Here is a 15412-nt window from a genome sequence, read left to right on the forward strand (position 1 = left end):
GAGATGGCCAAAGCCTTTCCTTCAGAAAAATCAAAAGATGCCACAGATCTTTAGCCTAAATCTTTAAAAAGCCAAAAAATAAACTGCAACTTACAATTTAAGATACCAGACTGAACGTAGATATTTACCCCTGCTTCTTCCCTAAACCCAGCTAACGCAGCTTGAAAGGACCAGAAAGGCAGAAGAGGAGAGACGGCAATGGCAGTAAAATTCTGGAAGCTGACAACCACAAGAGCAAGCAGCAACTGACTCAGGAAACTAGAGGAAGCTGTGTCCTCAGCCACGAGTGGGGAGGAAGTCATTTCCACTACAGACTAGCTCAGTAACTGGCAGAGACTTTGTAAGAAGCTGTCTGACACACAGCTCCTCCATCCCCTCTCCCAGTCAGGTGACCACCCCTCCCATCTTGGCAGCAGGCGAGAGATGTCTCCAGATTAGGAACACCCATCACAGCTGAGAATGGAAATACCGTCTGGGAGACTGAATGAAAGCTGACATAATGAACGGTTAGACTGTTCCGACCATGATGGTGCACTTGTACCAGACCACCCTGCCTCCAAAAACAATCATGAACCCTGAGTAAAACATATAAAAGAACAGAAAGAAATTCACTGAGAGGTGGGGATATCCTAGTGAGTCCCACATTACCCCAGCCTTTTCCCTGAAGACATTTTCCCAACTGTGGCACAGCAGAATGGAGCTTGAGTAGAAAGCAGCAGCCTTATGGGCTGAGGACAGAGAGGTCAGAGTTTAGGGCCGCCAAAATCCTGGGGAGGAGGAGATGGAACAGGAGGCCAAAGATGTGCACATAAATTCCTCTCCTGTCAGTCAGCCCACTCCTAAGTTGTGCAGATACAGGGCAAGACTAAAACAGACTAGTCCTAACGATAGAAACAGACGCACGAACGACTCAAATACGGAGCTATCAGCAGGGGACTTCAAATAACCTTGATTAATAAGTTCAAGAAAATAAGAGGAAATGATGGACAAAAGTGATTTTTTAAAAGATGGAGAATTTCAACAAAGAACTGAAATTTATTTTTAGAAACTAAATAAACTTCTAGAACAAAAATATAAAATATCTGGAATTAAGAACTCATTGCATGGGTTTTACAGCAGGCAGCATACAGCAGGATTAGTAATCTGGAAAATAAACCAGCAGAATATATTCAACAAAAGAACAGAGAGAAAAAATGAAGAAAAAACGAAAAGACACACCTGGAAGGAAGGAAGGAAGAAAAGGAAAGGAAGTTTCAATATTTGAAAGATTTTAATTCTTAATCTCTAAATTTAATGCTTCCCTAGTAAAAACACAGACTCTGGGGGTGAGGGTGATCAGACAAGCTGATTTTTAAAGTTAATGTGAAAAAAAGAAGAAATAATAGCCAGAGATACTGAAAAAAAAAAGAGCAAGGAAGGAAGAGTTGTTCTACTTGACATCAAGACACATTATAAAGCAGTAATAATTATGAACTAGACAGGTAAATCACAGAAAGTCCAGAAATATATAAAAAAATTTTTTTTTAATTTGGTGGATGACCATGGTGACATTTTAAATCAGTAAGGAAAAGATGGATTTTGAAATAAATAGTTTTTAGACAACTAGGTAGCCATATGGAAAAAAAATTAAATCCATTTTCTTCGCTTTACATCAATACAAATTTCAGACGATAAAATACATAAATGTCCATCAAATTTTTCTATATGGCATCACTGTTTTCAAGTATGTCAACTACGCTCCAGAAAAAATATCTTAGCCTCTAGTCAAGTTAGACATCTTTCCTCACTTTTTACTAAGAACACCTTTAAGCCACGAATAAACGTTTGACATAATAAAATTTTGTGCACTGAATGAGAAAAATGTCAGAGTATATGAATGAAAAGCTGTATCCCCACCAATCTGGAACATTAAGCCTCTTCAGCTGCTTCAGCTATTTGATACACAAGCAAGTTGTCCTGAAGGAAAACACTGGTAAAGAAGTGTCAACAGATTTCAGGAAGCCCTCAGGGTACTGTCTGCAACCAGGATCTACACACATAGTTCTCCCCAAATAATGAATACCATTTTGGGTTATGGGAGAGACTCAGTTTAACTCTTCAATGAGGAAAGGCCCTGTCTTATTTCTCATAATTCAAAAAAGCAGAAAAGCAAAAGCGGGATTCCTAATAGTTTTTTCAAAATATTTGTTGTTCTTCTCTGTAAGTCTATTCCTCTCTGTAAGACTATTCAGACAACAATTAACAGCTTCCCTAGTGAAAGTACCAACATGTAAATAAAGAGTTTACATTCATGAAATGGATATATTCAAGTCCAGGGGATTAGACAGAGGAAAATTTATTTGGAGTACAACGTCAATGCATTATTAAAATGACCTCAAAAGAACTCCCGTGGCCAAGTTCCATAACCTTTACTAAACTCCCAGAGGTGACTCTTAACGTGCAAAAACCTGTTTTCCCACAAAATAGGCTCCTTACCTCTCACCAAAAACAAGCGCGCAACGTTAAAACAGATCTGCGGATGCTCTAATTTCAGACAAATCTAAAGCAGAAACAAAGAACTACTTCTCTCCATATCTGGCTTCCCTCCATCATCTCTGCAATACTGCTGAATCATAAGAAAAGGCCATTATTAGCATACACTGGATATTACTTTTAATCCTTCATAATTATTTCTGATATAACGTACCCTGGCAATGCAAAAATTTCTGCTTCTTGAGGGGCGGATCTTACATTAGAGAACAAAAATCAGGCCTGCATAAAAAAAAGCGTTGTGATGAACTCTACAAGTCCTAGAACTTTCAATGCCTCCCATAAAGAAATTGTTGAATCAAACTATGGGAACTGAAATACAAGATTATGGGCCAGCCAGTTAACTGCGACTCATTTTCCAGTTAAAAGGTGTACGTAAAGATCGCAGACAAGATATAAGCAACGTAAACTACTTCTTACCCATAGCAACGCTTCTATTCTTATTTTAATTCCATGATCACTATCGCTTTTTAAATAATGTCCAAAGGATGCTCACTAACACACACGGTTCCTTAGAGAACTCCCATCTTGACGAGGTGCGGCTACTGGTGCTATTTTCCGCGCGCTGCAGGGAGGACCCCGCAGCCTCTACATCGGAAGTCGAGGCAAGCTCTCCCGTTTCCCGAGCGACCCCACCATCGCGCACGTCACGCCGCCCCGAGCGCAGCTCACCTCAGGACCCAGGCCGTGGGCGGGCACCGTCCGGGGGTCGCCGCCTTCCCGCGGGGCTCAGCGAGCCCGAGGCACCCCCCGGCGGTCCGGAAAGGGCATCGGGCCGCAGCCCGCGCCGCCCCGGCCAACGCCCCGGGACACGGGTCCGCGCCGCCGGACGAAACAAACCGGTTTCCGAGCCCCTGACAACGGCAGCGGCGGCGGCGTGGGGTGTTCCCCGGGCGCCGCCCCCCAACTTCTCACAGGCGGCTGCCGGCGGCCTCGCGGGCCGGGCGCATTGGGGCTGGGGGCTCCTTGCCGGTTCGTCCCCCAGCCTCGCCACGCGGGCGCTGGCTACCCGACAACGCGGAGATGCGCTCCGGGTTCGGGCTCAGGACTCCACGAGCTGCGCCTCAAATCCCGGAGCCAGAGCAGAGGGCGGGGCGTCCCTGGCGCGGGCATGTGACGTCCGCGCGCCGAATCCGGCGCGGAACGGGTGTGGCCGGGAAGGGCAGGCGGGGGCGGGGGCGGGGGTGGGCTCTCTAGGTGCGGGAGGAGGGGAGAGGAGGAAAAGGAGACCGGAGCGTCCCTTACTCACAGGAGCGAGGCCAGGCGGCAGCCAGAACCCACTGAAGCTGGTGTGGAGTAAAGCCTGTGATAAATTCGTCCCGCACATACCGCACAGAAAAAGGGATTTTTTTTTTTTACACTTGAGGGCCATTTCTTAGGGATGCCATATTTTTAAACTAAATTTGCTTTAAAAAGCAAGACAAGTGAAATAAGTCAAATACTGTATGATATCATTTATATGTGGAATCTAAAAAATAATATAAACTAGTGAATGTAACAAAAAATCAGCTATAATCCAACAAATATTTTTTTTCTTCTTTTATAAATTTATTTATTATTTTCAGCTGCGTTGGGTCTTCTTTCCCTAGTTGCGGGGAGCAGGAGCTACTCTTCATTGCAGTGTGCGGTCTTCTCATCGTGGTGACCCTCTCGTTGCGGTGTGTGGGCCTCAGCAGTTGTGACACATGGGCTCAGCAGTTGTGACACACGGGCTCAGTAGTTGTGGCTCGCAGGCTCAGTAGTTGTGGCTCATGGGCTCTAGAGCACAGGCTCAGTAGTTGTGATGCATGGGCTCAGTAGTTGTGGCTTACAGGCTCTAGAGCACAGGCTCAGTAGTTGTGGCTCACGGGCTCAGTAGTTGTGGCTCATGGGCTCTAGAGCACAGGCTCAGTAGTTGTGATGCATGGGCTCAGTAGTTGTGGCTTACAGGCTCTAGAGCACAGGCTCAGTAGTTGTGGCTCACGGGCTCAGTAGTTGTGGCTCGGGGGCTCTAGAGCGCAGGCTCAGTAGTTGTGGCGCACGGGCTTAGTTGCTCCGCAGCATGTGGGATCTTCCCGGACCAGGGCTCGAACCCGTGTCCCCTGCATTGGCAGGTGGATCCTCAACCACTGCCCACCAGGGAAGCCCTCTAATAAATATTTTAAAAAACAAAACAAACAAAAAACAGCAAAAAGGAAACAGACTCACAGATACAGAAAGCAAACTAGTAGTTACCAGTGGGGAGAGGAAAGGAGGGAGGGGCACGATGGGGGTATGGGATTGAGGTACAACTACTACGTATAAAATAAATGATAAAGGATATATTGTACAGCACAGGGAAATATAGCCATTATTTTGTAATAACTATAAATGAAGTATAACCTGTAAAAATATTGAATCACTGTGTTGTACACCTGAAACTTATGTAATATCGTACACTGACTGTACCTCAATAAATAAATAAATAAACAGAATGTTTTTAAAAAGCAAGCCTATTCCTAGTATATTCTGGATGATTAAAGCAAGAAAGTATTTTTAAGTCTTGAAATTTGTTTTTAGTATAACTTGGTTTAAAGAGAAAAAATTAAAACAAAAACAAAACAAATAAACAAAATGTGGTTCTACACCTTTACATCTAACGGGTGTACGCATTACTCGCTGGTATATTGAAAGGGTTAGTGGTCTAAGTACCTTTCTTCATTGCAGGACTTTGAAAGATAGAGACAGACTTTGTGTAATAAGGGATCATGTGCGGTGTAGTCCTTCAGCTAAATTGCCTTCCCTAGAGTAAAGCCGAGATACTGGAGAATCCAAACTCGAGGCTGAAGGAGGACGGTGGTCTAGCCACCTTAGTTACTCCCCAGGTTGTAGTACCTGTTTGTATGTGTTGTGTGTAGCGTGGCAGAGACACCACAGATTCTGCCAGAGACCTCAGATGTAAATGACTCAGACCTTGGCTTCAAAGAAATCTGCTTCCTTCCCCCTCATGCCCTCCCAAACACACCAGTGCCGAAAACCTCTCTGGGTTCTCCTGCCAGTCTGGTTTAGTCCTGCTTATAAGAAGTACTTTATTGCTAGCGTAGAAATTGAACGTTTTTGGCTTCTTTGCCAGAAGATGGCACTGCAAGTCATCCAACCTGGCAAGCTGGGGCAGTCTGCTTTGGTATATCTCCTCTCTTCAATCTACAAGCAAAAGACTTGTTTCCCTCATTTCCCGACTCCTAGGCTAACCTCCTGTGACCCCTCCCACCCCCAGTCAGTAGGAATTTTGGTGTCTGAATGCACAATAACACCAGTTCTACCCACATCCCTTTGTACAGCAAAGCAACATGAAAACATTGCCAATTGCTAATCTAAGTAAATTCTTTTTTGCTGCTTTCATGAAGAATGATTAGTCAGATCCTTCTTTAGGCTCCTGTCATAAACTGTTGGTGGGAACATAAACTGCTATAGTCTTTGCAGAAGGCATGACAGCTATATGCATATCCTTGACAGCAAGTTCACTTCTAAGACAAGAGGGCAAAAAAAAAAAAAAAAAAAAAAAAAAAAAAAAAAATATATATATATATATATATATATATATACAAGGTAACCATCATTGTTTATAATCAGAAAAACTAAAAACAATGTAAATGTCTGACAATAAGGAATTGACTGAATACATTCCAATATATCCAAACAATGGAGTATTCTGAAAACACTAAAAAGGGTGATTGGGATCTATTTGTACTGACACAGAAAGTTGCCCCTGACATACTGTTGAGTAAATAATGCAGTTTACTCTTTACTGTAACAGAGCAAAGGGCCAGTGCCCAAGGCGTAGAAAGCCAAACTCCAGCAGGAGTTTGCAGCAAAGTAAGGGTTTATTGCAGGGATCCAAGCAAGGAGGTGGGAGACAATCCTCAGATCCACTCCCCCTTGGTCTTTGAGTTGTGTGTGTGTGTGTGTTTTTTGTTTGTTTGTTTTAAAGGGGAAAAACAGAGAAGCTGGGGTTAATCATTGTCTTGTCACATTTCTTAATCAAAAATCAGGAGTTAGGACGTCTCTGGATTATGATTCTCTGGCCAGGTGTTCCATGGCTGGGGGGTCTGTGAGCTCATCTTGCCCTGGAGAAACAACCTGCATTTATATGTTAATGATATCTATAATAGTAATTTTAGTACTTTAACAATGTTATCAACAACAACAATTTTAGTCATCTGATTCTGGTTGATGAGTGTTCAGTGAGCATAGGATTGAGGTCATAGGGGACAAGAAAGGGGATAAAATTTTGGATGGAGAGATGAATCATAAACTCAGTAAGGGAACTTGGTTTTAGGGGGACTCAGTTTCATTACCTGAGTTAAAAGGATTACCTGATTATTTCTCTTTCTAGTTTATATACTTCGGTAATATTTTTTTCTTTTTACAACAAGAGTGTGTTTAGGTTCCTTTGATTCTTTTTATTTAAATATTTTATTGGATTTTTCTTTCAAACAACAAAAAGTCTGTTCCTTGCAAAAACCCAATAACACAAACCTGCATACGTAAGGTCCGTATGCAGTCTGTTTCCAGAACTCACCCTGCGCTCACTCCCCCAAGAAGCCACTGTTAACAGTTTCACATATATAATCTACATTTTTCTCTAAGCTCATAAAAAATACATGAGCTTGTATTAATATATATTAGTTTTAATCTTTTAAAATGAGATTATAGTATATACATTATTTTGCCACCTGAATTTTTTTAACAGTAAATCATGAACATTTCTGCAGAGATCAATTAATTCTTGTTAATTATATCAATACTCCATGAGATAAATGTATCGAAATCTATTTCATTAGATCGCACTCAACAGACATAGAGATGGTCTCCACTGGTATTATTACTTCCGAAGGATAGATTCTGAAAAGAGGGTTGGCTGGGTCAAAAAGCATACTTTTTTTTTTTCTTTTTTCACTTTAACAGGTACTCCTGTGCTTTGGTTATATATTTCTGTGTAACAAACCACCCTAAAACTTAGTGACCTAAAACAACAACGATTTATTATTTCTCCCACTTCTGAGGCCAGGAAGTCAAGCAGGGGTCTGCTGGGTGGTGCTTTTGCTCCCTGTGGCCCTGGCTAGAGTTGCTGATATGTTTTATGGCATCTTTGACCATACAGAAATTTGTCAATTTGTTTGTGGTCAAATCTATCGGTCTTTTTCTTTGTCACTTAGGTTCCTCATCTTGCCAAGCGAATGTTCCTTCACCCCAGAATTATCTAAATAATCTCAATGTTCTTGGGTTTTAATTGTCTAATGAATTTAATGCACTTGAAATTTATTTTTATATATAAGTAACATAGGGAGAATAACTTGGTTTTCTTTTGGAGGAAAGCTAGTTATGCCAGAATCATTTGTTAAATGTGATTTCCTTTTCCACTGATTTGAAATGTAAACTTTATCATACATTACATTTACTATTTATACCTGTGTCTATTTATGGATTTGTCTTCCATTTACCTATTAATTTCTTACTCAATGTGTCCATTTTAAAAAGAAAAAGTTTATTTTGGGACTTCCCTGGTGGCCCAGTGGCTAAGACTCCACCCTCCCAATGAAGGGGCCCCAGTTTGATCCCTGGTCAGGGAACTAGATCCCACATGCCACAACTAAGAGTTCACATGCTGCAACTAAGAGTTCACATGCGTCAACTAAAAGACCCCACATGTTGCAACTAAAGATCCTGCACAGGGCAATGAAGATCCCGTGTGCCACAACTAAGATCCAGTGCAGCTAAATAAATAAATATGTGTGTGTATATATATATATATATATTTTTTTTTTTTTTAAAGAATAAGTTTGTTTTAGTAATCAAGAAATTCTGTAAACAATGTTACTGAACCAAACTTGGGTCCACTCTCCCTCGCTCAGTAAAGCCAATCTACTGACAGCAGGTTGTGAGGAAGGAAAGTGCAGTGTTCATTACAAGGCACCAAGCAGAATGGGCAGCTCATGCTCAAAACACCCAAATTCCCTGATGACTTTCATGGAAGGGTTTTGAAAGGCTGGGGAAGGAGAGGGTCACAGAGTGCATGATCAGCTTGTGTACAATTCTCTGATTGGTTGATGGTGAGCTGACAGGGTGATATTCCAGGAAACTCAATTACCAGTTTTCTGGCTCCAAGCAGTCTGGGGTCTACGTGCTGGTGGTCAGCATGCAGTTAACTTCTTCCACGTGGTGGGGGTTTCAGTATCTGCAAAACAGCTCAAAGGACGTGGCTCAGAATAGTACCTATTGCCCTTGAGGAGTAATTAAAGGTCCTTGACTTTGTTTTATGGCTACACTTTTATTATTCCATCTTGTTTGACTATTTTCTTTTTTATGTATTTTCTCAATTCTCTGATTAAATTTGCTGTTTGAAACCTGGAGAAGGCCTAAGAGGCTAAAGCGTTTCTAAAACGCTTAGGCAGGGGACATGGGGGGGAAGGAGGGGTCTGTCCCCAGGGAAGACCCCACAGGACCCTGCTTGGTTTCAACAATATTTCCATTTGAAAAAAAAAAGAAATGCCAACACTAAAATAATTTTTTGTTCAGGCCTCACCACATGGCTTGTGAGATCTTAGCTCCCTGACCAGGCATTGAATCGGTGCCATAGCAAGTGAACGCGCCAAGCGAGTCCTATCCTCTGGACTGCCAGGGAATTCCTAAATTAATTTTTAAAATGATGATAATTAAACAGACCTTCTATCCTAAATATGGTTATAAAATTATACTTGTGGACCTCTTTTCTGGTAGAAAAAAAAAAGAAAATTCCTTAAACCTTTATTCATAGCAGTGTATAACATGGCAAGCAGAAAGGGACTATTACTAAAGTACTCTTCCACTGAGGTTTTTCAGAAATATACCCTGTCATTCATTCACAGTAAATTGAGTGCCATGCTGGGTGATGGGGACAGACATATTCAGGGCTGGGTATTGTGGTTTGTTCTTTCCAGAAAGCAGGCAGCAATGAGACAAATGGGAGGATAACAAATTAGTGCAGGTGGTTGGCAGTCCACTTACACTGAGTGTTTTCCCTTTGTGAAGTTATGAAAAGGCCATGTGTTTGTGTAGCTTTATGTATGGGATCAAACTATCCTGACACATGAGTCATCTTTTGTGACTGGGGAAGAGGAAGACCTAAAACCTTAAATAGGAGGAAACACATTCTCTAAAATCCAGACCTCTTGAAAACATGTAATATTCAAATGCAAGAGGAAAACAACTCAGTGTCTGTGCACTCCACCTTTTTATATTCTAAGAGGAGAGCTTTTAGTTTTAAGCCACACTCCTGAAAGCCTGCTCTGGCCTTATGCTAAATGCACAGTTTAAACTAACCATGAGCTGCAGGGAGCTTGGATGGAAATGGCAGCAGCCTGCTGCATTTCTGGATCTTAACCTGGTAGGTCTAGCTTCATATGCAAAGATAAAACATTATCTAGTCACGTCTTAAATTTAAGGCTTTCTGGGCTGGGTAACCACAAGAGCTCATATGAGAAGGAGGAGCTCTGACTGAGGAGGAAGATCACAATTTATTTCCAGGAAGAACAGGGCAAATCACTGAGCCCTGAGCTGGGTAGAGCCTGAGACAGGAGTCTCACCATGAGACTGAACTGGGGACGGGCTTGGATGAATAGCTCAGACTGTATCAAATTCCAGGGAGGCTTAGATAGGGGATCTATAGGAGAGAATCATGAAACTGGAAGATTGTCAGCCCTGTCAAAGCCTTCAAAATGTAATCAAGGAGGTCCCAGCCTGTCTGACCAAGACTGACTATCTTGAGGGAATCTTTACATGGTGGAGCCATTACTGAGATGAACCTTTGCAGGAAACATGAATGCCACCACAAGTTACTGCACTCTGTGGGAGCCCGGTTCATTCGCTTTGTGCCCCTGGAGTGGAATCCAAGTGGAAAGATCAGCATGATGGTTGAGGTCTATGGATACTCCTATACCACCAGAGACCTCTTGGCTCCAGGTATTATCAATCAGGGAGAGCTCTCCCAGAGATCTCCGTCTCAATGCTAAGACGCAGCTCCACTCAACAACCAGCAAGCTCCAGTGCTGGACACCCCATGCCAAACAACTAGCAAGACAGGAACACAACGCCACCCATTAGCAGAGAGGCTGCCTAAAATCATAATAAGTTCACAGACACCCCAAAACACACCACCGGATGCGGTCCTGCCCACCAAAAAGACAAGATCCAGCCTCATCCACCAGAACGCAGGCACCAGTGCCCTCTACCAGGAAGCCTACGCAACCCACTGAACCAATCTTACCCACTGGGGGCAGAAACCAAAAACAAGGGAACTACGAAACTGCAGTCTGCGAAAAGGAGACCCCCAAACACAGTAAGTTAAGCAAATGAGAAGACAGAGAAATACACAGCAGATGAAGGAGCAAAGTAAAAACCCACCAGACCAAACAAATGAAGAGGAAATAGGCAGTCTACCTGAAAAAGAATTCAGAATAATGACAGCAAAGAGGATCCAAAATCTTGGAAATAGAATGGAGAACATACAAGTAACGTTTAACAAGGACCTAGAAGAACTAAAGAGCAAACAAACAAATATGAACAACACAATAAATGAAATGAAAAATTCTCTAAAAGGAATCAATAGCAGAATAACTGAGGCAGAAGAACCGATAAGTGACCTGGAAGATAAAATGGTGGAAATAACTACCACAGAGCAGAATAAAGAAAAAAGAATGAAAAGAATTGAAGACAGTCTCAGAGATCTCTGGGACAACATTAAACGCACCAACATTCGAATTATAGGGGTCCCAGAAGAAGAAGAGAAAAAGAAAGGGACTGAGAAAATATTTGAAGAGATTACAGTTGAAAACTTCCCTAATATGGGAAAGGAAATAGTCAGTCAAGTCCAGGAAGCACAGAGAGTCCCATACAGGATAAATCCAAGGAGAAACACGCCAAGACACATATTAATCAAACTATCAAAAATTAAATACAAAGAAAAAATATTAAAAGCAGCAAATAGCATACAAGGGAACTCCCATAAGGTTAAAAGCTGATCTTTCAGCAGCAACTCTGCAAGCCAGAAGGGAGTGGCAGGATATATTTAAAGTGATGAAAGGGAAAAACCTACAACCAAGATTACTCTATCCAGCAAGGATCTCATTCAGATTTGACAGAGAAATTAAAATCTTTACAAACAAGCAAAAGCTAAGAGAATTCAGCACCACCAAACCAGCTTTACAACAAATGCAAAAGGAACTTCTCTAGGCAGGAAACACAAGAGAAGGAAAAGACCTACAATAACAAACCCAAAACAATTAAGAAAATGGTAATAGGAACATATATATAGATAATTACCTTAAATGTAAATGGATTAAATGCTCCAACCAAAAGACATAGACTGCCTGAATGGATACAAAAACAAACCCATACATATGCTGTCTACAAGAGAATCACTTCAGACCCAGGGACACATACAGACTAACAGTGAGGGGATGGAAAAAGATATTCCATGCAAATGGAAATCAAAAGAAAGCTGGGGTAGCAATTCTCACATCAGACAAATAGACTTTAAAATAAAGACTACTACAAGAGACAAAGAAGGACACTACATAATGATCAAGGGATCAATCCAAGAAGAAGATATAACAATTGTAAATATTTATGCATCTGACATATGAGCACCTCAATACATAAGGCAAATGTTAACAGCCATAAAAGGGGAAATCAACAGTAACACAATAATAGTAGGGGATTTAACACCCCACTTTCACCAATGGACAGATCATCCAAAATGAAAATAAATAAATGACACATTAAAAAAGATGGACTTAATTGATATTTACAGGACATTCCATCCAAAAACAACAGAATACACTTTCTTCTCAAGTGCTCATGGAACATTCTCCAGGATAGATCATATCTTGGGTCACAAATCAAGCTTTGGTAAATTTAAGAAAATTGAAATTGTATCACGTGTCTTTTCCGACCACAACGCTATGAGACTAGATATCAATTACGGGGAAAAACTGTAAAAAAAATACTAACACATGGAGGCTAAACAATATACTACTAAATAACCAAGAAATCACTGAAGAAATCAAAGAGGAAATCAAAAAATACCTAGAAACAAATGACAATGAGAACATGACGACCCAAAACCTATGGGATGCAGCAAAAGCAGTTCCAAGAGAGAAGTTTATAGCAGTACAATAAGAAACAAGAAAAAGAAACAAGAAAAATCTCAAATACACAACCTAACCTTACACCTAAAGCAATTAGAGAAAGAAGAATAAAAAAACCCCAAAGTTAGCAGAAGGAAAGAAATCATAAAGATCAGAGCACAAAAAAATGAAAAAGAAATGAAGGAAACAATAGCAAAGATCAATGAAACAAAAAGCTGGTTCTTTGAGAAGATAAAATTGATAAACCATTAGCCAGACTCATCAAGAAAAAAAGGGAAAAGACTCAAATCAACAGAATTAGAAATGAAAAATGTGAAGTAACAACTGAGAATGCAGAAATACAAAGGATCATGAGAGATTACTACAAGCAATTATGTGCCAATAAAATGGACAACCTGGAAGAAATGGACAAATTCTTAGAAAAGCACAACCTCCCAAGACTGAAGCAGGAAGAAATGGAAAATATAAACAGACCAATCACAAGTAATGAAATTGAAACTGTGATTAAAAATCTTCCAACAAACAAAAGCCCAGAACCAGATGGCTTCACAGGTGAATTCTATCAAACATCTAGAGAAGAGAGAACATTTATCCTTCTCAAACTCTTCAAAAATATAGCAGAGGGAAGAATACTCCCAAACTCATTCTATGATGTTACCATCACCCTGATACCAAAACCAGACAATGATGTCACAAAAAAGGAAAACTACAGGCCAATATCACTGATGAATATAGATGCAAAATCCTCAACAAAATACTAGCAAACAGAATCCAACAGCATATTAAAAGTGTCATACACAATGATCAAGTGGGGTTTATCCCAGGAATGCAAGGAATCTTCAATATATGCAAATCCATCAATGTGATACACCATATTAACAAACTGAAGGATAAAAACCATATGATAACCTCAATAGATGCAGAAAAAGCTTTTGATAAAATTCAACACCCATTTATGATAAAAACCCTGCAGAAAGTAGGCACAGAGGGAACTTACCTCAACATAGTAAAGGCCACATATGACAAACCCACAGCCAACATTGTTCTCAATGGTGAAAAATTGAAGCCATTTCCTCTAAGATCAGGAACAAGACAAGGTTGCCCACTCTCACCACTATTATTCAACATAGTTTTGGAAGTTTTAGCCACAGCAATCAGAGAAGAAAAAGAAATAAAAGGAATACAAATCAGAAAAGAAGAAGTAAAGCTGGCACTGTTTGCAGATGACATGATACTATACATAGAGAATCCTAAAGATGCTACCAGAAAACTGCTAGGGCTGATCAATGAATTAAAGTAGCAGGATACAAAATTAATGCACAGAAATCTCTTGCATCCCCATACACTAATGATGAAAAATCTGAAAGAGAAATTAAGGAAACACTCCCATTTACCTTTGCTACAAAAAGAATAAAATACCTAGGAATAAACCTACCTAAGGAGAGAAAAGACCTGTATGCAGAAAACTATAAGACACTGATGAAAAAAATTAAAGATGATACAAACAGATGGAGATATATACCATGTTCTTGGATTGGAAGAATCAACATTGTGAGAATGACTATACTACCCAAAGCACTCTACAGATTCAGTGCAATCCCTATCAAACTACCAATGGCATTTTTCACAGAACTAGAAGAAAAAATTTCACAATTTGTATGGAAACACAAAAGACCCCAAATAGCCAAAGCAATCTTGAGAACAAAAAATGTACCTGGAAGAATCAGGCTCCCTGACTTCAGACTATACTACAAAGCTACAGTAATCAAGACAGTATGGTACTGGCACAAAAACAGAAATATAGATCAATGGAACAGGATAGAAAGCCCAGAGATAAACCCACACACATATGGTCACCTTATCTTTGATAAAGGAGGCAAGAATATACAATGGAGAAAACACAGCCCTTCAATAAGTGGTTCTGGGAATACTGTACAGCTACATGTAAAAGAATGAATTTAGAACACTTCCTAACACCATACACAAAAACAAACTCAAAATGAATTAAAGACCTAATTGTAAGGCCAGACACTATAAAACTCTTACAGGAAAACATAGGCAGAACACTCTATGACATAAATCACAGCAAGATCCTTTTTGACCCACCTCTTAGAGAAATGGAAATAAAAACAAAAATAAACAAATGGGACCTAATGAAACTTAAAAGCTCTTGCATAGCAAAAGAAACCAGAAACAAGACAAAAAGACAACCCTCAGAATGGGAGAAAATATTTGCCAGTGAAGCAACTGACAAAGGATTAATCTCCAAAATATACAAGCAGCTCATGCAGCTCAATATCAAATAAACAAACAAACCAATCCAAAAATGGGCAGAAGACCTAAATAGACATTTTTCCAAAGAAGATATGCACATTGCCAACAAACACATGAAAGGATGCTCAACATCATTAATCATTAGAGAAATGCAAATCAAAACTACAATGAGGTATCACCTCACACCAGTCAGAATGGCCATCATCAAAAACTCTACAAACAATAAATGCTGGAGAGGGTGTGGAGAAAAGGGAACCCTCTTGCACCGTTGGTGGGAATGTAAATGGATACGCCACTATGGGGAACAGCATGGAAGTTCCTTAAAAACCTAAAAATAGAACTACCATACGACCCAGCAATCCCACTACTGGGCATGTACCCTGAGAAAACCATAATTCAAAAAGAGTCATGTACCACAATGTTCATTTCAGCTCTATTTACAATAGCCAGGACATGGAAGCAAC

General features: G+C 40.4%; 1 protein-coding gene across 10 annotated transcripts in view; it reads right to left on the minus strand.

Moving 5' to 3' along the window:
• The window catches only part of NEK1 (NIMA related kinase 1), a 224060-nt gene that overhangs the window by 201451 nt on the left and 7197 nt on the right, over nt 1-15412 (minus strand). For 3 of the 10 annotated variants that reach the window (XM_036855388.1, XM_036855389.1, XM_036855390.1), the window contains exon 1: nt 3202-3600. The exons of 6 other annotated variants lie outside the window; for them this stretch is intronic. The gene's annotated coding sequence lies outside the window, so the exon portion shown is untranslated. Of the gene's footprint in view, nt 1-2475; nt 2603-3201; nt 3601-15412 lie in introns of those variants that run through there. One more of the 10 variants, XM_036855391.1, reaches the window with a different exon arrangement.

The sequence above is a fragment of the Balaenoptera musculus genome, chromosome 6 (assembly GCF_009873245.2).
Source record: "Balaenoptera musculus isolate JJ_BM4_2016_0621 chromosome 6, mBalMus1.pri.v3, whole genome shotgun sequence".
In the NCBI taxonomy this organism is placed as follows: Eukaryota; Metazoa; Chordata; class Mammalia; order Artiodactyla; family Balaenopteridae; genus Balaenoptera; species Balaenoptera musculus.